The 26685-nt window shown below is 45.4% G+C and overlaps 1 protein-coding gene across 1 annotated transcript in view; it reads left to right on the top strand.

Moving 5' to 3' along the window:
- The window catches only part of Adam12 (ADAM metallopeptidase domain 12), a gene marked incomplete at its 5' end in the record, with an annotated part of 371815 nt that overhangs the window by 104945 nt on the left and 240185 nt on the right, over nt 1-26685 (top strand). The window lies entirely within an intron of this gene.

The raw sequence follows: 26685 nt of genomic DNA on the forward strand, positions 1-26685 counted from the left end.
TCTTCTTTACTTCCTCCCTCTCCTTCCTTCCTTCCTTCCTTCCTCCCTCCCTCCCTCCCTCCCTCTCTCTCGAGTTCTGGTATTTCTTTTTCTCACAAACTCTTCCAAGGAGAGATTTTAAGCATCTCCTGTTTGCTGGAACAACTGTTTTTTACGATGAGCTGACTTGACAATTACCGAGTTATGTAGTGGGTAGAAAGTCTTTTCTGAGGGAAATACCAATCAAGCATATTTCATCATTTTTTAAAATTTATTATTTTTATTTTATGTGTATGTATATTGCCTGCATGTAGGTAAGTGCACCCGTGTCATGCAATGCCCGCGGAGGTCAGAAGAGGCTGTTGGAGCCCCTGGAACTGGAGTTATAGACAGTTGTTATCTGCCATGTGGGTGCTGGGATTCGAACTCAGGTCCTCTACAAGAACAACCAGTGTTCTTAACCGCTGAGACATCTCTCCAGCCCTGCATATTTCATCTTTAAAGGCTTGTTTCTAGTGGCACAAACTTCATTTTATGCTTTTAATTTGAAATTTGGTTCTTTTATGAAAAAACTATAAATTTCCAGAAAAATGATACTACATTTATTTTGTGAGAACCTGGGTATTGTTACACAGTTTATCTGACTTCCCAGCAGAAAAAGCGTTTTCTGAGAACTCCTGTCCAGGCTATCCTTTACCCTCTGACGGTCCCACAAGCACCTCGGTTCCAAGGCATTCTTTTTATCTGTTTAATTTGTACTAGAGCACTTGTACTTAATAAGTCTATCCCCCAAAGCCCACCTGATTAAAGACAGCAGTTTTCTCCTTCTAGAAGTGTCCTTCTTCCTCGCTCTCCGGTAAGATGTTGAGGGCTGCTGAGGAGACATTGCGGGGAGGGAAGATCTCCTCCCCAGGAAGGCCCCACCAGGGGAAAACAGCAATCGGTCTCTGTGTGAACAAGTCAGACCATTTATTGGTACCAGTTCTGTATTGCTTTGGTCTGTGGGCACTAACAAGTCAGGTGAAGGAAACCACCTGTGGCCAGTACTGACATTTGGTGTCTAAGGCCACAGGGTATTTTAAATCAGTGTATGCAAAATGGCACAGCTGCTCCTGGAGATCTGCAGCCTGCCTCTTTGGATTTCTTCTTACATATGTACATCTTACCACTAAGTAGATGAAAGGCTTGGAAATAAGTAATACAGCAAATACATAATGTGTTTTAGCCTTTGTTGCATCCTGATGGTCTTAAAAGAGATTTGGCACATGTATTGAAGGCTCAGAGCTCTGACCAGAAAGCTCCGTATTACTTCTGATGTGTCTTTCTTAGAAAAGTAAATATTTTTAGGATCTTTCTTTTTCCAGTGTAATTAACTGATTTGTGTGTGCGTGCGTGCGTGCGTGCATGCGTGTGTGTGTGTGTGTGTGTGTGTGTGTGTGTGTGGTGTGTCTATATGCATGTGTGCACACCCGGGAGTAGGCAGAGGTTGGCATTGGGTATGTTCCTTAATTGCTTATTTTTTAACATTTTAATTTATTTTATGTGTATGAGTGTATTGCTTGTATGTGTGCAAGTGCACCCATGTTGTGCAATGCCCACAGAGGTCAGAAAAGTATGTCAGATTCCCTGGAACTGGAGTTATGGATGGTTGTTAGCCACCATGTGGGTGCTGGGAATTGAACCTGGGTCCTCTGTAAGAACAACCAGTGCTCTTAACCACTGAGCCATCTCTCTAGCCCCCTGCTTTCCTTATTTTTGAGACAGGCCTCTTACTGAAACTGGAGCTGTCCAGTTAAGCTGGGTTGGCTGCCTGGACAAGCCTTTGGGATCCTCTCATCCCTCTTCCTCATGCTAGGATTGTAAACAGTGGCATTTGTGTGGGTGATGGGATCTGAACTCAGGTCCTCATGCTTACACAGCAAGCACTTGACCCACTGAGCCATCTCCCTTTAGTTTTTTGTGTGTCAGAATATTGTCATCATCATCATCATTATTATTATTATTATTATTATTTTTGCTGCTTGTTTGTGGCTTTGAAAAATCTTTCTACAGAGGTAACTAGGTGATTAGGTCTGAATATGAAATGGCTTCCTCAAGTTCATGTGTTTGAACACTTAATTCCAAGATGGTGGCATTGAGACCCTCTGCAGGAAGTGGGTCACTAGGGGCCAGCCTTGAGATTTTATAGCCTGACTCACTTCTTGTCTGTTCTCTGCTTCCTGTCTGGGGACGTAGCGTGACCAGTTGCCTCACACTCCTGCTACTGTGCCTTCCAACATGTGACTTATCCTCACAATAAACCATCCTTTAAATTGCTTGTTCTCAAGTATTTGATCATAGCAATAAGAAAAGTAACCAATCCACTAAATGTTCTCTAAAACCCAAGCCAGTAAACCAAATGGAACGGTGGGGTGACTTGTCCTCCGTGAGTTGTTAGCATTGGCAACCGGGTTTACAAGTTTCTGTGTTGCAAGTGCTCCTGGTGTTAAGCTGTTGGAGGTACAAGGTGCCCAGCACTGGGGCGGCTGACCTTAAGTTTGATGGCCTTATGGTTGCAGGTAGAAGAGTGGAAAGACTTAAAATCCTTATTTACCTTCACTATGAAGAGAATCTGAACAGAAAATTGAACACCGTAGGGAAGGGAAAAGGAACAATAACATCCACCAAAATTAAACAAAAAGTCAACACACAAAATCCTGGTTAACACGGTGACTGTTGAGACAGACCGTCTTACAAACATGGTCTCCAGTCGGTATCACGGTCTTCGTGGTCTTTGCCTGATGTTGTGTGCGTTTTCCCTTAGTTTCAAGATAGATGCGCGCACTCATATAGAAAGGCTTCTTGGAGCCCATTGGGCTCTCTCCTTTGTCAAGCGGCTTAATCATCTGTTCTCTGCTCCCTCTGGACATGGTTAACCCTCCATCACTACAGATAGAGTAATGCACACTGACAACCAGATAAAAGATACTTTGAATGAGAAATCATCTCAAAGGTGCCTTAATTTATTCCCACCCATCCTGGGTCTTTCCTAAAGTAACTTCAAAGTTGAAAATGTGAAGCTATCTCTTCTCAATTTATTTTTTTCTTCACAACCACTTTGTCAGCCTACATTCTAACAGTATGTAGAATAGCCAGGCATGGTAAGGCACACTGTAATTTCAGCATGTGGGCGGCTGAGACAGGAGCCTCTTAGAGTCCAGTCTGGACCACGTAGGGAATTCAGGCGAGCCCTATGTTTTTGTTTTTGTTTTTGTTTTACAAAAAAGACTAAATAAATGACTGTAAATTTAAAATAAAAAATATATGGAGAGTGCTTAATAATTCCTTCTGATACTTTATAGTTTTGTTTCAACTCCAACACTTGTACCAGTTTTATTTTTGCAGTGGTAGGATTCAAACCTAGGGCCTTGTGTATGCTAGAGAAACGCACAGCTCAAAGAGGACATCGGAGTTAGAGATGGTTATTAGCCACTATGTGGGTGCTGGGAACCAAACTCAGGTCTTCTGCAAAAGCAGCCAGTGTTCTTAACCCCTGAGCTATCTCTCCAGCCCCTGTACCAATTTAAAAGATCACATTCTGTTAAAAAGTATTGCTTTAATAGAGCATTTAATGTTATTATTTTAATAATGCAGTCTCCCAAATACTCCAGAATAACCTTTTAAAAAAGGTTACATGCCTATTGCAAATGAACCATAATTTTGACATAATGAATACCAAAAATCCTATAATTTTATAAGTAAAGTGTTACTGCTATCCCAATGCTGTCCGACACAAGAGAGAATTAATCATCCACTTATAATTAATTTTTAATTTTCATGCCCTTTGGCCCAAGAAATCCAATTTAGAAAGTTTATCTAAATGAAACCATAAGAAATAAAAAGAGGTCATTTAAATATTTAGCAAAGAGGTGAGCAGAGGGCCTGACCAATCAGGTGGCCAGCCTATTTGTATCCTACTTCAATGACTATAGCTAGGGATAGCCCCATGCTTAAAAATGTTCATTGTAGAGTATCTTCCTGAAAGGGACACTGACAGGAGATAATGAAAGAAACAATGACTGAACTGTGAAACAGTGGACTGTTTGGTAATTTATGATGATGCCGATCTTCTGTTTAAAAAGATCATGGTTTACCTAAGGAAGCATCATATTGGAAAAAAATTACATGGCACTCCATTTTTTTGTTTTTTGCTTGTTTTGGTCTTTTTGAGACAGGGTCTCCCTGTAGCCACAACTGCCTAGAACTTGATATATAGACCAGGCTAGCCTTGATTTACAGCGATCCACAGGCCTCTGCCTCCTGAGTGCTGGGATTAAAGGCACACACCACCACTTCCTGCTCATGTTCCGTTTTTATTTTTGAATGACACGTATGCCATATAACTCTGAGCACTAAAAGTATCACTTTTTAAATTAGGAAGGAACTTTAAGATTGTAAAAACTTGGGCTGGACATGGTGGCCCACACCTTCAATCCCAGCACTTGGGAGGCAAAGGCAGGTGAATCTCTATGAGTTCAAGGCCAGCCTGGTTTACATAGAGAGTTCCAGACCAACCAGGGCTACATAGTGAGACCTTGTTTCAAAAAGTAAATTGTAAAAATTTAAGAATGTTTAAAAAGGAGACTGAAATGTGTACTCTTTATTAAAAGACATACAGGCAGGGCCATTTTTAAAGACCTTTATAGCCTCTAACAATTTTCAAAGAGCAAAGGAATAATTCTACCTATTGAGAACCAAGTCTCTGAATATCCTGAAATCTGTTATAATTGAGAAACATGCTTAGCAATTAAACCTGAAATAAAAATGGCCCTGGCCCCTTAAATCACCAGAGCTCTCATCATAGCTAAGGCTGAGAGAGAGTCACCTCATTATCTCTACACAGACCCTACCGCACTCAGCCAGTTCTCATGGAGCAGGCCTGGATTCTTATTAAATACTCATTTCAGGGAGTTTGTTTGATTTGCCTTCTAGCATCCCTAATTTGTGCAAAGATCTGCTGGTGGCTTAAAATCTGTGTTTGTGTAACCATAATTGAATGTTTAAGGAAATACAGAGTTTCCCCGGAGCAGCGTTTTTCATGATGTTGTGGCCTGCCTGTGGGATGGCAGGGACCAGGTTTTCAGCTTCTATAACTGTTGATGTCCACACTCCATTCCCGTGGACTCCCAGCAGTTCTTTAAACAGGTGCTCCTGGAAACAGCATCTTTGATCAAAATGCTCTATGGAACAGACTGGCCAGCTTACTCATCTTTTTTTTTTTTTTTTTTTCTCCAGGGATTTTTTTAAAAGTGAGAGCAATAGACCTCATTTACCACATCCTTCAACCCTACAGAGCATTCTGTTTGCAAGTCTCATTCCCGTCACTGATCTAAGGCGGTTGCTGTGGGAAGTCTGTGGCCCACTGACTTTAGACTTGGGGGAATCTCTGGGCTGGAAAAACTTCACGTTGATGCTTATTCTGTTTGGAACAATTCCAGGCATCTCTAAGGGGCAACTCTAATTAGTACTCACTCCAGAACAATAATGAAGAGCATTTAAACATTGTTCAATGGTGGGTATAAATATCTGGAAGGTGTTTATTTTAGATTATTCCTTAGGTTATGGTATGCAGGGTAGAGAGGGAGGGCTGGTGCGGAGATGGTGTTTGGTGGATTAGGAGTTGGCTAAGGGACTATCAGAAGGATGCTAGCCCTTCGTTCATGCTGACCTGGATCATGTCAGACAGCTGGTGAAGCTGTTGCTGGTTGCCTGGGGCAATGTGTGCAGCCTCATCCTGGCCCATGGTTTTGGCAGGCATCACTATGAAGATGTAACAAGGTGCCCATCTCCTGGTAGCTCAAAGCTAGGGGGATAAGTGAGCCCAAAACGGCAGGATCTGGATTACAGAGATTTCTGTACTTCAGATCAATGGGCCAAAACTAACAAGATGTGATTTAATGGGGATAAACGTAAAATCCTGTGCTTGACTTAACAGCAACAACAACAACAAAAAAAATAAATGCAAGTTCAGAAGAGAATTGGCTAGTTAGCCTTGAATGAAATTGGAGGACTTAACAGGAGCCCTTAAGGCAATGTAACCACTGAGGAAAGTGACTGTCACAAGCTTGTGCAGGGGGCGGCAGGCCCTAGACTGGGGAGACTGCCCTTCTGGTGTGCAGTGATTCTGACCAGACCACAGTTGGATTCTGTACTGTACAGTCCCAAGCATGGTATCTGTGAGCCATCAGCTCCCGTGTTTATATCCCCATTTGTCCTTGGTTCATTCCTTTTTCTCCTACCAAGCAGGGTCAGAGGCAGGACCTTGATGCCCCACCACCACCTCCAACGCAGCCTGTTTTTGTCATCGGTGCTGGGGAAACTCTTATGCCATGAGTGAATAATGGAAAATGACCGACTTTCAGTTATCAGATGTGAGCCACCAGGCGGTTGACCACACGTCCCGTGGGGTGTGGGTGGCACTTGCAGGAGAGAAGCTTTGAAACCCAGCTAGTTTTGCTACAATACACTGCTTAGGGTTTCCCCATTTCCTGGTCTGCAGAGTGGGGTCAACGTGTGTGAATGGCCAGTATTGAAAGATCCATGCTTATGCCATTTCTGACGCTCAGCTGTGAGTGACTCAGCGTGATTTCCCTGCCACACCTGGATGTTCATTATTTTATCAAACCACACCACTACCTTCATCTGTGTGTGTGTGTGTGTGTGTGTGTGTGTGTGTGTGTGTGTGTGTGTGTTACACTTTGTAGATGAATGGAAGTCAGGCTATGCCTCTTCTCTGTAAGGCTCGGTAATGGTCAGACATCTCAGCTCTGTCCAGATCTGGACAGGATTAGCTGGGATGATCCTTTGGGTTCCTGTTGCAGGAAGGATTTTTATTTCACAATCTTGACATGCTCAACAGTTACCATTATGAAATCTTGGCGTGTGGAGAGCCATTTCTCTTTCCTTGTACGCTTACAGAGCTGAGCTCTAATCGACTTGGCGAGTCTTAGTCAGAGCTAAATGAAGGAGCACAGAATTCATGGCCACATCCCTAAGCTTCACTCATCTTTATCAGAGTCTTCATTAATGCATTATTGATATCTCTTCATCCCTCAATTCCTAGTCGTTTACTCACAAATATTTGATGAATATCTGACATAGCATCGGACATTGGTGACGGATAAGTGTATAAGTGAAGCCTTGTCCTCTTACAGGCGAGCTGGGGAGCACAACATTAAGCAGATCATAGAAAAAGCAGTGATCCAAATCAGCAGTGCTCCTGGGTGTCAGATACCAGCCTGGTCTGGAGAAGAAAGGCTCTGTGTAATCAAGTAGCATTCAGACAGCATGCAATTGGATTGAAGCAGGTAGAGAGGGCGTGGAGGGTTCAAGAGAAAAGGAGGGCTTCATAAAGGTCCTGAGGAAGGAGAAAGAGGCTTTCTAGAAACAGGGAGTTCATTGTGTTAGTGAGCAAGGTGGGAGAGTGAAGCAGGGGGGCCCAGCTGTGAGGGCTCTTCTGCCCCCAGGAGGGTGTGGCATTCCCCACGGCAGTGGGACATCGTGGAAGAACAGACCTATAAGCAGGGCAAGGACATGGTATGGTTCAGCTTTTATTTTTTTATTTTTTAATATTTTATTTATTATTTTTATGTGTATGTGTGCATTGACTGCATGTAGGTAAGTGTACCCGTGTCATGCAATGCCCTAGGAGGACAGAAGAGGCTGTCAGATCCCCTGGAACTGGCATTATGGACAGTTGTTAGCTGCCATGCAGGTGCTGGGATTCGAACCCAGATTTTCTGCAAGAACAGCCAGTGTTCTTAACCGCTGAGCCATCTCTCCAGCCCCACGGTTCAGCTTTTAAAAACCATTCCAGCTGCATGCGAAGATGGAATTGGGAGAGGTGAAGGGCGGGCATAGTTGTTGCTGTTGTCCAGAAAAAGTGGATGATGACTTGAACTGAAGGAGTGTCCACTGACGGGGGCAGCTAGCTGAACAATATCTGAGAGGACAGAATTTGATGCACATTTGAATGGTTGGGGTGAGGCAGCAGGATATTTCTGACCCATGAAACACTAGGAGTGATGCTTTGATCAGATTATAGAGCCCTAGAAAAGGACCGAGGAGTTGCCCTTTGAGGAGTGGCCATAGACACAAAGACGTGGATCATGGTGGACATGGTCCTATAAGGTACGTGGCTGCACAGAACCTAGTCCAGAGGTGACCCGTGGAGAGTAATTGTGAGTTGTGCGAGACAGCAGAGTTCTTCAGTGTGTGCAACTGACCTCAATGCAGGAGTGGCAGGCTGCCTTAAGCTGGAGCGTAAACCTGCAGGGGGTGGATCCCAAGGAAGCATTACCTAAGGCCCTGATGGTTCCTGAACAGCTGTGACAACCAAAGGGTCACAGCCAGAGGCAATGCCCACACTGTCCAACTTCTGAGCCAGAGCCTACAGGGGAGCTTCTCTGGCTATAAGGGGAGCTTCTCAGGATACAGGGGGAGCTTGGCTCCTCCCAACACCTCTTCCACCAGTTCCTAGTTTGCTCTCTGCAGTGAGGGCCCCTCTACTAGAAGCTCAGACAGAGCCCCCTCCTTCCATGAAATTGGGGATATTGTCTCTGTACCACCAGCATTGGGAACACATGGGGAGCTTGCTAGGAAGGCAGATGCATGCACCCACCTCTCTTTGTAGGGTGTGGAGATCTGTAGTTATCTGTAATACATCTGTAGTTAGATACAGGTGTTTCATGAATGGTTTGTAGTTTTCATGAATGAATGGTTTTAGTACATCTCCTAAGGAATTATACTCATATTTTAATCAGAAAGCACTAGCTATAGGTGGCTATTTAAATTGATAGTAATTTAATAAAATTATAATTTCAGTTCCTTGATGATTTTAGGTAAGTGCCTGGTGGCCCCAAGGAATATAACCATCATCACAGAAAGTTCTAGACAGAGCTAAAACTAGCAGGGAAGGACTGCCCATCAGGTCCTTCTAGTCTAGGGTTCCTGGTGTTCCTGATGCTAGTTGTCCAAGTGAATGTCCTGTCCTACTGGGCGTAACCACACCTCTTCAGCTTACCCAACCCTGTACCTCAGAGAATCAGGTGGTCCTAGGGGGCCACCTTCACATTAGAATGGATGGGTGGAGGTAGAGGAGAAAGTTCTCTGAGCATTAAGAGTCGGCAAGGAATTAACACAAACTGCACGGCCTTCTGCCGTCTTCTAACCATATCAAACAGTCTCTCAGCCTTAACCTTTAAGATCATTTTAATTGGCCTGAATTTTGTTTACTGAATAGGTGCTGAATTCCTTGGCGCATCCCCTTGTTTCATTCTTTGAATTTGTTCAGATATTGGAAAAGGTCAGAACACTGTTTTTAAAGTGTTTTGTTCCCCAATCTGACTCAATGTGTAAATGTCTAAGTGAGTTAAACATCAACCTTTTCCATGGACTGGAGAGACGGCTCAGTGATTAAGAGCACTGGCTGCTCTTGCAGAGGACCCAGGTTTGATTCCCAGCACCCACATGGCAGCTAACAACCGTCCGTAATTCCAGTCCCAGGGGATCCAATGCCCTCTTCTGACCTCTGAGGGCATTGCACAATATGGTTTCACGTACCTGCAGGCATACACTCCAACACATAACATAAAAAATAATAAATGAAAAAAATATTTTTTTAAAAGATCAACCTTTTCCAAACAGTGGTCTTTCTCATTGTGACCCAAGAGGATGGCTTCCTCCCTCCTGCTCCAGAAGAGATGCAGACCTGCAACGCAGATTTCTACGTCACCTTTTGTCACTTCGGCTCTTTACCTTTTGGACCGTGGGTTAAAGGTTTCCTATGAGAATTCTAGGTAGTCCTCGGATCTGGGTCTCTGGTGCTGTATCCCAAGGTGCTGTCCTTTCCCAGAGATCTCAGGCTGCTGAGAGGACCTAGTGCTGTCCATGATGTCATTACACTGCCCCTGTCCTGAGGCATGTCTGGATGGTTAGATACAGGTGTTTCATGGTTTGCTTGTACTGCCTTGACATTTTTCTGGTTGTTGTGTCCCCTGCATAACAACCATAATGCTTCTGTGTGCGTTTCTCACTAAGACTCTTGATCAGTCACTAAAGACAAAAAAAACTAAGTCCTAAGAGAGTTTGAAACTTAAGTGCAGTTTTACTAAGCTTTCAGTTATGGATTCTGGTAGGCTTTTATGCTATAGGAAACCAAAGTCTAAGTTATTCTCTTCAGTAATGTCTTGAAAGTCATTATCCAGAGCAGAACTGGAACCCTTGTCTGCTAACCCTAACCCTAACCCTAACCCTAACCCTAACCCTAACCCTAACCCTCATCGTGTGCTTGGAGAGACTTGAACTTGGTGATCGGTTATAGTTCTGTTTCTTTGATTTCTGCTTGGGCTTTTCTTACATTAGTTACTCTATTGCTGTGATAAACATCACCACAACAAAAGTAACTTTTCGAGGAAAGGGTTCATTTCAGCTTCCAGGCTGCAGTCCATCACTGAGGGAAGTCAGGGCAGGAACCTGGAGGCGGGAGCTGAAGCCCAGACCGTGGAGGGACGCTGCTTACCGGCTGGCTCCCCTGGCTTTCCTAACTTTCTTAGACTGCTCCGGCCTATCTGCTTGTACTCACAGTCCGTTGGGCCCTCCTACATCAATTTTAAAAATGCCCACAAACACGCCCACAGGCCAATGGAGAGAATTCCTCACTTGAGGTCCCCTCTTCCCAGATGTCTCCAGCTTGTGTCAGGCTGACGAGAACCAACCAGCAGAGTACCCATCCTTAATGATGGGAAGGAGTTGTACTAGGATGTCAGTCGTCAATGGCTCACTTGTTAAGTGAAAATTATATATGGCATTGCATATTTGTCACTATAAGTAGTCTTCTTGGTAAAACTGTGTTTTGCTAGGGGCTTAAATGGGTATTTGTATACCAATGTTTCTAGTGGGCTTATTCATATAAAACAAGGGGGTGGGGCAACTGACATGCCCAGCAGATGAACAGATAAGCAAAATATGGTTACACATTCCAAACGGGGTTTTTTTTTTTTGTTGTTGTTGTTTGTTTTGCTGCTTTAAGAATGACACTCTGACACAGGCTGCTACAGGGGTGGTGGTGGAAGACACTGAACTAAGTGAAATAAACCTCTGGTACAGGACAAAGACTGTGAGTTCACTTATATGAAGTACAGAAAATGGGAAAATTTTAAAGTGGAATAGGGCTGCCAGGGGCTACAGAACGAGGAAGTGGGGGCCAGTGTTTAATGGGAATTGAGCTTGGAAGGATGAGAAGGTTCTAGAAATGGATGGTGATGATAGTGGCAGGCATCGTGAATTGTATTTTGTAGCCCTGAATTACACACCTCCCAAACAGAAGGTCCACTCTACTCCCCCTTTGTGAACATAGATGATGGAGAGTAGATGGAGCGTCTGTCACTCCCAATCTTTCTTTTGAACTCTAGGAAAGTTGTTCTGCTTAGTGAAGCCACTGTCCCTGCTCATAAGTAAAGCCATGGCTATGCCATAACTCACAAGCGCTGATCTGACTATTCAGCTCACTCACCCCTGTTTTTGAGACACTCTTTCTATGTAAACCAGGCTGGCCTTGAACTTGTACTGCCTGCCTCTGCCTCCTCAGCACTGGGATTACAGGTGTGTGCCACATGTCCAGTTCTAGCACACCCTGAGAACTTCTGACTCTAATGCAGAAGATGGCTATAAGTACTAGGGGTTTGGATTTGGTTACAAAAGCAACTTACAGGAGAATGTTCATTTAGCTACAGGTCAAGGTGTGATCTATCCTGCTGGGGAAGTAGAAAATGGTGGGTTTTAATCATACCTACAGTCGATATTATCAACTCTCTAGCCAGTATTAACATTTTACAAATATTATATTCCCTTCCTTCCTTCCTTCCTTCCTTTTTCCCTCCCACCCCTAAATTTGGATTTAGGTTCACAATGAAAGCACACCTCTGAGCATGTGTATGAGGGTGGTTCCATAAAGGTTTCACTGAGCAGAAAGACACACCTCAAATGTGAACAGCACCATCCCATAGGCAGAGATCCTAAATAAAAGGAGGATGGGTGAGCTGAGCTGCTCTCTCTCTGCTCCCTGACAGCAGGTGCATTGTGACCAGTCGCCTCACACCCCAGCTGCCACGCCTTCCCCACTGTGGTAGAACACTAGTTCCTTCCTTCCTGAAGTTGCTTTTCTCAGATATTTTGTCACAGCATGAAGAGCTGTGACAGTATTGTGCAGTATTGTGCATTCAAATCAGTATTGTACATTTGAATCAACAGCATATATGCAATGTTAGGAAGTTGGTGAAAAACATATAAAAATTTACTACAACTGCTCTCCTTTTCTTTTATAAATATATTTAAACTTTCTTTAAATTCTGGATCCAGTTGTTATCTTACCAAATAAGGTAATGATTATGACTTGATTACATCACTTCTTATGTTCTGTAAACACTTCTTCATCCAAAAAGCCTTGTGTTTTTATACTGGACAGTAAATTACATGTATACATGTTACACAAATCTCTTTACATTTAGAAAATTCATCATTTCAGATGGCTGCTTTCCCCAAAATCACTTTGCCTCTGAGATTCAGGAACTTTGGGTAGTAGAATATGTCCTTACCTTCCTGGGAGGAACATATAGCCTGGACACACAGGCAGGTGCCTGGTGATGGCCCAGGCAAGGAATCGGGACAGGTATATTGTATTTAAGCATGGACATCAATTAGCCAATGCCTGTGTCAGCCAGCTTCTTAGTTGTATTTTAGTAAACCAAGGAACCCTGCTCTGTAAACAGCTCCCTGGAGATGTTAAGGACCTTGGATGAATCCCTGGAAGACCAGTCCATTTCCTTGTGAGATGTAAACACATGATATTTTGCAGCCTAGGGATAGATGTGCCCCAGGAATGCTCCTGGGAAGTCGTTGCACAGGCAGAATTCTCAGACTTTGGGATGGAGGAGGGAGAGGAAGCACCTCAGGAAAGACAAAAATCCCTCAGCCTGTGGCACAGGTGGCATTGGATGAAAACTGGGGGGCTGGAGAGATGGTTCCGCAATTAAGAGCACTGACTGCTCTTGCCAAGAACCCAGGTTCAAATCCCAGCATCTACATAATGGCTAACAACTGGCTGGAAGGCCAGTTCCAGGGGATGCCCTCTTCAGACCTCCGTGGGCGCACCTACATACATGTAGGCAATGCACTCATACACATAAAATAATAAATATTTTTTTAAAAAAAGAAAGAAAATTGGATGGTCATCAGTGATGGAAACCTTGACCCTTGACGTCTTTGGAGGATGTTAGGTAAAGCAACAGGGTGATGATGGACATAGGGCATGGGCATTTCTAGAATGCTTCTAACATCCTGGTTCTTAAGCAGATGACAGAGAGGTTATGACGAGTTCAGTGCTTTTTTCACATTCTTTCATTTCACTGTGGGTCACAAGAAATAAACTCTAGTTTGAGGCAGCAAACCCTAACACAAAGAGCAGTCTGTGCATGTCTGTGTTCTCCCCACCAACCTTCTAGATAGAAATCCCGATGGGTGTGGGGAAGACACTATCACTGGAAGGCGTTTAAGGAAAGAGGCCACGTTTGCTGCCAATGACAGGATTTGCATGGATATTTTTGATGAGTTGACATCTTCTCTTCCACAATCTTGGTGCAGAAATTTTATAAACGGAAAGAGTGAAAATGAACATAAATACTGTATGAAGAGTAAGAATTTCCCAAGTGTATTTATAATTAATACTTACATGGACACACAAATATATTAGTAATCTGTATGTACCATGTATCACATAACATTGTACAAATGTGCATCTCTGTGCTTAAAATGGACTGGTTCCCTTTCTTTGGATTTTTTATGATTTATTTGTTTTTATTTCATATGTATGAGTCTTTTGTGTGCATGTATATAAGTGTACCACATGAATGTAATGCCTCAGAAATCAGAAGAGGGCATCGGATCCCCTGGAACTGGAATTACAGACAGATGTAAGCAATCCTGTGGGTGCTGGGAACTAAACCTGAGTCCTCTGTAAGAGCAGCCAGTGCTCTTAACCTCTGAGCCATCTCTCCAGCCACTAGTTCCTTTTCTTACCGTGAGCCAGAAACCAATACTTCATGTCTAGAAAAATGTGGTTCAGGAGACACTTTCAATGACTTTGGTGGGGGTTGAGACAAGGTCTCGTGTTATAATCCAGACTAGCCTAGAAATCGTGGGATTTCTCCGGCCTTAGCTTCCCAAGGGCTGGAACACAAGCATTAGTTACCATTCTTAGCTCTCAGTCACTTTCCAAAAAGTTCTAGGTGACTAGGGAGCTAGAGAGCTGTTAGTGAATGCTTCCTGCACAAGCATGAGGACCTGGGTTTGATCCCCAGAACCCACAGAAAAGAGCCCAGCATGGTAGTGTGTGTTTGTAATCCCAGGGGAGGCAGAAACAGGCAGGTATCTGAGGCTCACTGGCCAGCTAGCCTAGCTTAGTTGGTGAGCTCCAGGCAAGTAAGAAACTCTGTCTCAAAAAACCATGCTGGATGATTCCTGACACTCCCAGTGGCCTCTGCATGCAATACGCAATATGCACATGTGTGCAGTGTGCACCTGAACAGTCATGCACAGCATTATACACGTGTACAAAGGCACCAGAAAATTCTATACTGATGTTATCTTTACTTATATCTTATGAAATTACAAGTTTTTATTTAGAAACAAATGTTAGAACTTCTTAGAAGCTTAAGACCTGGACATTGATTCATTTATAAAGACTGATAGTAAAGCATTATCAATCCTTGCTTCTTACTTTAAAAAATCTGTTATGTGGCCTGTCTTTGTGCTTGACACTTTATCACATCCTGTTTACTTGTTCGGATTTGCATCTGTTTGCAGGGCTCCTGTTCTCCACAGTCCCATTTTACAGAACAGTTAACTGCAGCCTTGTTTGAATTGGTATATGACAGATACTCTGGGGTAGAGTTAAATCACCATTTCTGATCAATATAATCATAAAATTAGGTAAATAATAACTTGTGTTTTCCTGAGGGTATTTTTTAATTGCTTTAAAGTCACCAGATTTCACATGTGTCCACACAAATATTTAACTATAAGTATTATGCAATCATAGTTTGGGTATGATCTGTTCTGTCATCCCTTGGGGTAGACATGACACAGATGATGTCATCCCTACGGCAGCACCATGGCAACCGGTTCTATCCTGGGATTGCTGTTGTTGGGATTGCTGTTCCCACACACATGGTCATCACTGTTGTCCTCTGTCAGGTTTTCACAGTGCCGTCTCCAAAGCCTTAGGAAAGGGTAGAATTGCAAGACCAACTTCTGTCTCTTCAGAAAGATTAAAATCTTTGTTTCCTCTTTTAATTTTTGCCATCCTCCCCAGCAGTCCAAGGGGGAATCCGTAGCAAAGCTGCCTTTCACTCTTCCAACTTCCTGTCCTCGGGGAAACTTGGGACATGTAGAATCTTTAAAAACAACGAGCTGTCCCAATACCTTTAAACATTATTGTAAACATTGACCATTTTTAACTCTTGCCCCAGGAAGGGACAGAGACGATGTTTTAAAATGCAAGTATATCTCCACTGTTACTGTGAAAACAGGTAATACTGTTTGTGACTTGGAGCCTTGGCTCTTAGCAATTAGTTCTGTTCTGCCAGAACAGATCTGGAAATTAAGGGGAGGTTACTTGGCTGCTACCGGTGGGTAGACAGATAATGTTCACGGCAAAAATGCTGGTGCTACTATAGGCAGATGGACCTGGTGTTGCTGGAGGTGGTACTTGGCTTCCCAGGCAGGGGTCACCTCTTTAGTGAGTCACCCCCAGCTTTGTACTTTCAGAAAGATTCTTCTGTTCTGACTCCAATGTCTAAACTCATACATGAGAGACCCCTGAAATTCTGCTTAGAAGCTACAGGCAGTTGAGTCAGGAACAGAACAGTGGGCAATGGCGACCCATTCCGAGGAGCCTGGGGACAGTTAGGGGGCAACCCATGAGCCCTGAAGAGAGGGTCAGACTTGATGGTTCCATGTCACTTACTCTTTGTGACCCTAATGGACCATTTCACTCTGCTAAGCCTCAATTTCCTCCTCTGTAAAATGGAAACAATATCATTAAGCTTAGGGTTGAACAAGTTATATTAGTCTTATAGAGAGTTTTGCCCAGTGCCCAGCCTGTTTGTTCTGTTTGATTCAGGTCCAGTGTTCCTCTCTGCACAGGTCCCTCTCTGTGGAGCAGGAACCTCATGGCCTCCAGATTTGAGGGCACTCTCTCAGCACTGGGTTGGATGAACTGTCCTGTATTCCATCACTGATCATCGGATGCCCACATCCAGCTTTCATCCAGAGAAGCTCCTTCCCTCTAGGAGTTCCTTCTCAGGCCCCACCAGACATGATGGTCAGACTGTGCTGGAGAGCGTTAGTGTCAACTTGACACACTTGGGTTGAGGGACCCTCAATTGGGGAATTGCCTCTGTTGGACTGGCCTGTGGCCAAGTCTGAAGGGCATCTTGATGTGTGATGTGGGAGGGCCCAGCCCACTGTGGGTGGTGCCACCCCTGGGCAGGTGGGCCTGTGTTGCATAAGAAAGCAGGCTGAGCAGGGGCCAGGGGAGCAGTAAGCAGTGTTCCTTCACAGCCTGTGCTCCAGCTCCTGCCTCCAGTTCTCCTGAGTTCCTACCTTGGGCTCCCTGATGAACTGTGACCCGGGATATGTAAGCTGAATAAACCCTTTCCTCCCCAAGTTGGTAGTGGTCAGAATATTTTGTCACAGCAATGGAGAACAAACTAGGACAGACCCCTTCTGGCTCCTGTGCGGCCAGACCGCCAGGCTCCCAGGTCTCCAGTGTACCTTGGGCTTCAGAGCACAGCGTTTCAGTGCCTCAGAACAAACTGAGTGTCCCTGCCTCTACCAGCTTGCGGAGGAAATGGGTCCTTTGTTTCTTCTTCCCCAGTCTTTTCAGGGTGGTGTCCTCACTAACTTCTCCCACTGCTGCTCAGCGTTACCGCCACTGAACCAGCTCCGTGTCCCTCAATTTTCTTTGTTTCAAAAAGTCTTTATTGCCAGGTGTGGTGGCACACGCCTTTGGTCCCAGCACTAGGGAGGCAGCAGCAGATGGATCTCTGTGAGTTCAAGGCTAGCCTGGTCTACATAGTGAGTTCCAGCCCAGCTGAGGCTGCAGGGAGACGCTGTCTCAAAAAGAGCCCCCCCCCCAAATCTTATTTTACATCTATTCCTGTTTGACCTGCATGTGTCTATATGCACCATGGGCATGCAGTGCCCACAGAAGCCAGAAGAGGGCATTGTATCCCCTACAGCTGGAGTTGCAGACAGTTGTTAGCTGCCATCTGACTGCCGGGACCTGAATCCAGGTCCTCTGTAAGAGCAGCCAGTGCTCTTAACCAATAAGTCACCTCTCCTGTTCCTCCTTCAATTTTCTTTAAAGAAGAAAAATCAACCTTTGTTTGGCCACAGCACACCAAACCATGAGGACTTAGAGACTTTTTCTAGAAGTAGAGATAGACTGGTTGGTTGTCCTGGCTCACTTCGCAGAGATTGACTTTGTTCTCTCAGCGACAGGAAGGAACTAACTTACCCATGTGTGGATGTTGAGTCACCAGACCTTTGTAACAGAAAGCAAAGGAAATCGGGACTTGCAGCTTTCATCTAAGTCCATCTAAGTCTCAAGTCTTCAAAACACTTTTCTGCAGAGTAAAACATGTTGTGTCTCAGACCAGATTGTCAGCTGTGGCAAGACAGGAGATCTAGCCTAGCCCTGCTGCCAGCAACCAGAGCTACGGCCTCTTCCCTCAGGGACGGACCTTCACCAAGTAAAGCCAGACCCTTGACAAGAATTTCAGGGCAAGCCAGAGTGATGGAAGTCAGCAAGTCGATTAAATCTTTAGATAGAGAGACACATAGGAAAGGGAGAACGTCAAATTCCGAGCATAGCTGTTCGCTGGTGGGACGAAATCATGCTTCCGTGTCTCTTCAGCGAGCTCTGTGACTTTCTATGTTGCCTCCCTCAAAGGGTATAATTTATAAGGTTTAAAGATTGGCAAAGCTTAACGTTTAAATAAAATTTTTAAATTAAGTAAATATATATGAGCTGCCGTGCTTACTTTTCTTCAAGATTTTTCTTTTGTAAATGAAGTTATGGAGTGGTTTTATGAGGTGCTCTGTTTAGATTTAGGGATGAGAAAGGAATTCTAAAATAATAACAGCTCAAGGCTGTGAGCTTTCTGGCCCTGAGTAGGCACAATTCATGTGTTATATTGTTGCTGTTGGTGGTAGTGATGGTGGTGGGTGGAGGGTGTGTGAATGTGTGTGCACGTGTGTAGACATGCTCACCCGTGCAAGTGAAGGTGGAGGCCAGAGTTCAACACTAGGAGTCTTCCTTGATCACTTTCCACCTCACTTTTTGAGACAGGATCTCTTGGTGAACTTGGAACTTGCCATTTCTGCCAGACCCGCTGGCCAGGATATACCTGCCTCCACTCCGCAGCCTGGCTTTGAATATGGGTTTGGGGATCTGAGCTCAGGTCCATGTGCTTGTGACAGAAGCACGTCACCCACTCAGCTGTCTCCCCAGCTCTTCATCTGTTGTTCTGAACGTCCTGCTTTGAAACGTCCTTTAAGGAAACACATCATCCTTGTAGGGAATTGGCTTTATTGGCGGTGTTGAAGTCTCTAACAGTCAGCAGAAAGGGCAGACCAGATCCCAGGGAGAGGCTGCTTTCCCTCTGAAGTCCTCTCAATTTTCTCTGCCTGTCTAGCTTGCCTCCAGATCGTGTGCCTGATCACATTAAAATGAGCAACAGCAGCACACGGACAGCTGTGGTGTCCTTGCTAAGGAAAGCACGTGAAGCCTCTTCTCAGTAAACAGACATCACAGAGATGTCGAGAACATGTTTCAGCCTTAAGGACCAGAGCTCATTTTGTAATCTAAGTATTTAACTTGCAAAGCTGGACTTGTCGTCCTAGGGCTCTTGGAAGGATTCCTCCTTGTGTTACATCTTTGTGGGCATCCATGAAGGCTATTCATTTCACTGGGTGAGTTGGGAGCCCAGGGCTGGGAATTTGATACTCCGGGGTGGTGCTGTACACTGCTAGGTGAAGTTAGGAACCCAGCTCCTAAGCCTCCACCTGACATCTGTACAGTGGAAGTCACCAAGAGCAGACCAGCAAAACACTTAGCACAGAGGGCAAGGAGTAGCAAATGGTCCGTGCACACTGGCTGAGGCTGTTGTTATTGACTAATGTTTATGAGCTCCTATTTACCACGAATTGTCACAGTGTGCTGGTGTGCAGTCGGGGACCAGAGGAACAACAGTCCTTGACCCCAATGAGAGGAAGAAAGCAGGCTTGGTCTGGCAGCCACAGAAGGCCCACAGGCAGGAACCACTGTCAACCATGCAAGTCTGATCAAGTCATGAGACTGGGGAAGGGAGTTTCTAGGACTTAACACCCCTGGTGGGAGTTTGCGCCATTGAGGTGTGGGCAGAAGACTGGGGTCAAGGCTGAAATTACCTAGGAAGATAGTTCTGAGGCTGACGAATCAGGTCCCGCTGAGCCCTGCCACAGGTTTGAGACACCATCCTGCATGTCCTGGCCAGTGACAGAATAAAACTTATGCTTTAAGAATGACATATCGGGCCTGGAGAGATGGCTCAGGGGTTAAGAACACTGGATGTTCTTGCAGAAGACCCGGGTTCAAATCCCAGCACCCACATGGCAGCTAACAACTGTTCCTAACTCCAGTTCCAGAGAGATCCGACAGCCTCTTCTGTCCTCCATGGACATTGCATGACATGAGTGCACTTACCTACATACAGGCAATACACACATACACATAAAAATAAATAAGTAAAATATTTAAAACAAAAAGAATGAGATATCAGGCAAGCAAGATGGCTCACTGGGTAAAGATGCCCGTCACCAAGCCTGATGACCAGCGTTCAGGTACCCATATGGTACAAGGAGAGAATGGACCCCCACAAATCGACCTCTATGTGCGTGCTGTGGCATGTATGTTCTGCCCCACCCCCACATACAGAAACAGAAATAAGATGTTAAAAAAAATAACATCTCCATGAAATTTACAGTATCAAGACTGATACCAGAGATTCAAAGAGGGCAAGAGATGATGGGATTGGTGAGGTTTGGAGGGGGTAGAGGTGAAGGGTTAATTACACAGAGTCCTAAGTCCCAGGCTACTTAGATGAAGATGGAGATGATGAATCTAGAAACTGATAATTCAGAAATACTGCGGTGAGGACAAAGGCAGATTTCAAGTTAAAGGGTTTGGTGGGCGGGGGAGCCAGCTCAACTGGAAAAGTGCCTGCCTTGGAAGCACGTGAGCCTGAGTTTGATCCAGGACGCGTCCTCTGACTCCACATGCACACATACACATATGCATGTACATATCATAAATAAATAAATATATTTAGTGTTTTGTGAGCTGTATGGGGGGAAACAATACTAATAAATTATGCAACTGAATTAACAGGCATTTCTACAATGTGTGCATTTATCTCTATAAATTGAATATAAATACAGAGGCATAAATATGAGACCCAAAGACCTTTTTTGCATCTTACCATGAACTTGAGACCATCACATGGCAGTGCCCTGGGGTTGAGGGTACAGCAGAGGACACCTCCCTTTACCCAGAAATTCATGACATCTGCTTGGAAAGTCACCTGCTTTTAAATGCCTGGCACCATTTGTCTGATGGGTATCCCGAGTGCTTGGCAGTACTCCTTTTAAAACTTTAACTTCTGCATTTATATATTTTTATCTTTATCTTTGTTCTTACTTCTATAAAGTGAGGACAGTTGTATTTTCTTTCCCATCTCATGGTTAATGGATAAAGTGATTTCACAATGCGACTGATATTTTATGTGCAATGTAATTCTTACATGATGGCTACAACTGGGTCATATTTTCTCATTTATCTTTTATTGTTATAGACTGAGTTTTATTTAAGTCAATGAAATAGATTGTGTGCGTATGCTTTTTAAACACAGCATTGAAACGTTCAGCCACTTACACACACCTAAAACAATAGGTAGAAATGGTAGATTTCCTGTGAGCTCGTTTAGTTTGGAAAGTCTTCTTTGTCCTAAGTTATATTTAAGTCAGAAAGAGTTGCTTTTCTAAAGGCAACCTTCTCTTGATGGTGATGAAGCCATCTCAGTGCGTGCTCCAGTAGATCCCAGAGCTGAAGATGATGCGCCGTTCCCAAGTTCCTTATGGAAGTGTTCAGTGACATGGCCAGAGTGGACAGAGTGGAGCCCTGGCTGAAGGCTCTCTCTCCCGGGCCTCAGTCCTTCCTGGTCCTGCCTGTGGAGTGTGACTGTCCGGCTACTGTATGTCGCAGAGCACATTTTGGTTGGTAGGTGGTTGTGTTGCGTGACAAGTGTGCTGTAGTGGCAGAGGTGGGGACTGTGAATGTTGAGGGAGCGAGGGGGAGTGTGAGCTGTGGACCGTGGGCATGTGGGCAAAGGCTCTCGGGTGCAGGTATGTGGGCAGCTGTAAACGAGGAACGTGGCAGAATCACGGAAGTCTCTTCACGGTCGTTATTACAGTTCTTCTTACCCCAGCGGGTACGCTAGAGTGGTCTTTAAAGACCAGGCTTCACAACATCGGTATTATCAGGGAGGAGATTTCTAGACAACCCAGTATCTTTTCATCCCCTCTGATTCCTCCCTCACTTCATCCCTGTTGTTTTGAGGCTCTTCAGGGTGATTTGGGGAGATTTCTCTCATTTCATTTATATAGTCTCTGCTTCTCTCACCTGGGTTGTTTCAGATCAATGGAACCGATTTCAATTCCCAGAGTTGCAGACCTCACCTAGTAGAGGTGGCTGACAGAGAGAGGCCCCCTGCAGCGTGAGCTCACTAAGGACAGATGATGCTCTGGCTCCTGGCTATGGGCCCAGTGTCCAGAAGAGAACTGAGCACATGGCAGAGCTGAAGAGCTGAGTTGGATGCCGGAATATAGGGACCTCAACCGTCATCACATTCAGGTCACCTTTGTGCCGATGGGGACTTGGAGAGCAGGGTGGTGCTTCCCCAAGTTCACACGATTAGGTGAGGATGGAAAGGAAGCCAAAGGTCCCAGATTCTAAACCCAGAATTGCTGCTTCCTAATGCACTGGAACTAGAGTGCTGGTGCACAGTCCCGGGGCTCCTTGTTGGTGTTTAATCCTTTCACACATAAGCCCTCATTCGGGCAATGTGATGGTTCTGTTAGCCTAGTCGGCCTGCACACTGGTCAGCTGAGTGCTTAGAAAAGTCCATAGGAGAGAGGCCAGTTGATCTCCTCATTCCTGGACCTGAGTATTTTCTGGAGTACCCCACCTTATCTGAGGAGGCAACAGGGTGAGGACCACTGTGGTGGACCAGGCTACTAACAAGCAGCACTGACCCCAGCTAGGGGAGGCGGGAGAATGGGCCACTCCTGGCAGGGTAGTAGATGCCCTGTGTCAGCTTCTCAACTATTGCCTACACTGTTACTCAGAATACCCACACTCCCCGTGCCGGCTACTGAGGCTCCAGGTAAAGGTGGTAAAGGCTCATAGGCTCAGTGCTTGGATGTCTGATGCCCTGGTGAAGACATCTCCTAGACCAACTTCAGCCCAGCTTTGTTATCGCCCCATCACACCATGATAGGATGTTGTCCTGGAGACAGCCTCATGAGGCAGGTGCTTGGCTGAGACCCCTTGATTATGAGGGGCCTTCCATGCATTGAAGGTAAATACAGCTTGGTATTTGTGAATACAAAGACAGGAGCCCCAGAGGCCTCTCTTTATGTTGGGATTCAAAAGTAGATATTCCTGGGACTTAAGAGGTGGCTCAGTGGTTAAGAGCACTGGCTACTCGGACAGAGAGCCTTGCTTCGGTTCCCAGCACCCACACAGCGGCTATTAACTATCTGTAACTCCAGTTCCAGGAGATGTAGCATCTTATTTTGGCCCCTGAAGGCATCTCATGCATGTGATGTACCTACTTACATATAGGCAAACAAACATACACATAAAATTAAAATAAAATTTTTTTTAATTATAAAGTAAGTATTCCTGGGAGCCTTTGGTTTTTGCTTTTAAATTTTTAATACCATGACCATTGGTGTCTATCAATGTTGAAAGAACTCCTGTGGGCCTTCCTAATCCTTCCTGGCATGAAGAATCTATGTTTTAAGGGTGACTGTGTTTGTGGGGGTAGGAATGAGCTGGGCCTGAAAGCAAGCATGAGCTGAACTCAAGACACAAGTGGGGACTGTCCCCAATCTGCCTTAATTTGTTGAGATGAAAAGGAGCAGCATCTCAAATCCCCAAGCGAGCCAGAGACAGCTTCCATCAGTGATCGGGCCTCACTAGCTTCTGTTGGGAGACGAAACCTGCCCCAGACACTGCCCAGTGCTGGTCTGAGTTCACCAGGGCCACAGTAAGTGTGCTACAGAGTGAAGCACTGCAGCGCCAGCTAGCGCAGGGCCTCAGGATACAACGTCCCAGGCTGGTCTAGAGACCCTCACTTCTGGTACTCAGTGTATGCCCCCCACCCTGTGCCACCAGTGGCTTTTGACAAGGGCTAGTTATACCAGCATGTGTGAGACGGCACTTTTGGGGAGTCGAAAGTTAGAGAGGAAAGATGCATCTAGTAACAGTTTTCTCTTGGCACATTTCTGAGGGTTGCTGTGTTAGAACCGTTTCTGAACATGTAAGAAACCCCTCCGAAAAGCAGGGACTACTCCCCAGAGATGGCAGCGTGTCAAGTAGCTTAGAGGAGGCCTGGGAACGTGGTTGCAGAGCAGCTGGTGACCTTCATCCCCCAAACAGTGTGGCTCCATGGAAATCCCAGCGGAGGGTGCACTGCAGGACTGTAGAAAGTAGCGCAATCAGGAGAGCAATGTTGCACAGCAGAACCATGAGAGGTAGACTCTGAATGAGGTATGGCGGGGGGACAGGAGGAGCATCCTTGGGGCACACTGAGGGCCCACGTTAAGAAGTGACTGCCTGAGCAGAAGCAGATGCTAAGGGAACAGCTAGCCAGAACAGAGCTAACCAGGAGGGAGCCCAGGAGTATGTGCAGCAGTGTTTTTGTTCGAATCGTCTGCCTTTCCTGTGAATTAACTCTATGACATGCGTGTGTCAACTGTCCCTGTTAAACAGAGAATGCAGGACTCTCAGATAACTTAAGGCCAGCCCACGCTCACACAGTCGATAGGTGATAATGCCAAGTCCAGACCCAAACAAGCAGATTCCAGCCGTTGACCCATTCTGGTGGTAGAAAAGACCAGAACTGGGGAATGCACAACACTGCCCAGGAGGGGCTTGAGCAAGGGCCAGGAGCTTGGCTGAATGGCTCTGTCTGTGCGCAGCAGGGGGCAGATGGGCTGGCCCTCTGTCTCCAGGGTGGGAGCTCTCCACTGAAGTCAAGTGGGGGAAGGCTTAATTCCTACCTCAGTCCTGCGGGAAGCTTCTCTCACTGAGCCTGTGCAAGCTCAGGCCAGACAGGAACTGTCTTATCACTGTTTACCCCAAGCCTTCCACTCCTCTTCACAGTGCCCTGTCCCCCAGGAAGCCCCCAGCAGGAGTGGGATGGTATGTGAGAAGAAGACCCTGTCGTCCCCACCCCCAAGAATGTTATCAGGCCAAGTGACTCCAAGAGCTATCTGCGGACCTGGAGTTTTCTCTTGGGGCGGGTGTGCTCCTGTCCTGCCCCATTCTGCAGTGCAAGAAGCAGATGGCTCGTTCTAATCTCCAAGCATGCTCACTCTCGGACAGAGCCATTAGCTGGTTTTCTTAACATAAACAGAAGGCTGGTTAGTGGTGATTCCTTCGTGGCTGAGTTCATTCGGTGCAGCAGCTCCCCCACGCCCACCCCCTGGAGAAGAAGAAGAAGAGATGATAAGTTAGTATAAATCAAGTTGAAAGGAACGAGTCCCCATCGTGAGTCATAAGGACAGATGACACATTGGCAAGCAGATGAAAAAGCTTTGATGAAGACCAGTTGTAAAAGCATAAGCTGATGCTGAGGAAACACAGGGGTGACTCAAAGCCAAATGTATGCACCCCCCACCCTCCTTTTCTCTGATTTAAGAAAAAAAAATTTTTTTGTAGTAAATGTCAAGATTGGCAAAACATTTCCTGTGTGAGGTTGGGAAGGGTACCTTTGAAAGGTAGGGCTGGGGTAGTTCTGTGAAGTGCTTCAGCAGTGACATTGGAATTGTGAACCATGGTCCTCCGCAGGGATTTCCTTTCGCCTCTGAGATCGATCAGCTCACATCTCAGCATGGATGGAGTTATCTCCCAGAGCTGTCCCAAAGAGGAGGTGAGGCATCATGGTGGGAGGCAGGATCCCCAGGACTAAGGCATCAGGTCGATGTATGGGTCCCCTTCCCAGAGTCCTTGCTCTGCCACTGCACAGCTCTGGGCCAATGATGGTTAATTTTAGATGTCAGCTGGCCTCAGCTAAGGGATACCCATAGATCTGTGAAGCAGCGCTTTTGGGTGTCTGTGTGAGGGGGTTTGAATCCACTGAAGGGGTCAACACCACCCATCCAGCTGAGGCTTAAGGAAGGACTATAGGGAAAGATGAATTCACTCCCTTTCATGAACCTGAGGCACCCGTCTCTTGCCCTTGGACACCAGACTCTCTCTATAAGACTTATACCAGTGACCCTGGCTTCTCAGGCCTTCAGCCTTGAACTGAGCTACACAACCAACCTCCTTGGTTCCCCCATATGTAGGTGGCAGACAAAAGGACTTCTCAGCCTCCATGATCCTCTCGTCCTTCTATCCTCCCTCTCCCTCTTTCCCTCTTTCCCTCCCTTCTTTCCTTTCTTCCTTCCTTCCTTCCTTCCTCCCTCCCTCCCTCCCTCCCTCCCTCCCTCCCATTCTTAATATTGGCTCTGAAGAACCCTGGCCAATCCTGTGACCTTGAGCAAGTTCCTACCTGTTTGGAACCTACTTCCTGGTACAAAGAGAATAATCATCTCAGGACCCACTTAGGGATGGGTTTTTGTTGTTTTCGGTTTTTTGTTTGTTTGTTTTTAACAAAAATGGGCTCTACTGAGGTCTATTGGCAAGAGGTCACAGTAAGCCTATGGAGAGGTTCTCAGAACTAAAGAAAAGCACAAAGTAGCCCATCTCAGAAGGACAGGGACCAGACCATCTTGGGCATCTTGGAAGAGCAATCAGCAGACAGCTTGAAAGAGGATCACCACCTTTGTGTCATCTCGTCATAGTCCAGAGAGAACATCTGAGAGATGGATTTGGTCATTCCCTAAAGTCTTGTCCAGAGGACAGCGAGCCACCTTGACCTTGGCCAGAGGCAGAGGGCAAGTGTCTCTGACTAGCCAGAGGAAGCAAGAATGTTTGGGGGACTGATAAGAACCCTGAATGTACAGCACATTATAAAGGCTAAAAACTAGCACTTGTATATTAACAACTGGTAACAAATCAATAGTAGAAACTGTTCTGGATAAAACCCAATGATGCATGCACAGAAATGATCCTAACTCAAATGAGAAATCTAAATAACATCATTAGATATCTGGATCAGGAGGACCAGCACTGTGGCTGTTGTGTTGGAGGTTTGGAAAATCTTTCTAATGGAGAAAGCTAGGCAGTTGACATAGGGATTTTCCTCTCAGCCATTTCTTTTTTAAAAAATTATATAT

This window comes from Nannospalax galili, unplaced genomic scaffold, assembly GCF_000622305.1.
Source record: "Nannospalax galili isolate Female #2095 unplaced genomic scaffold, S.galili_v1.0 scaffold362, whole genome shotgun sequence".
In the NCBI taxonomy this organism is placed as follows: Eukaryota; Metazoa; Chordata; class Mammalia; order Rodentia; family Spalacidae; genus Nannospalax; species Nannospalax galili.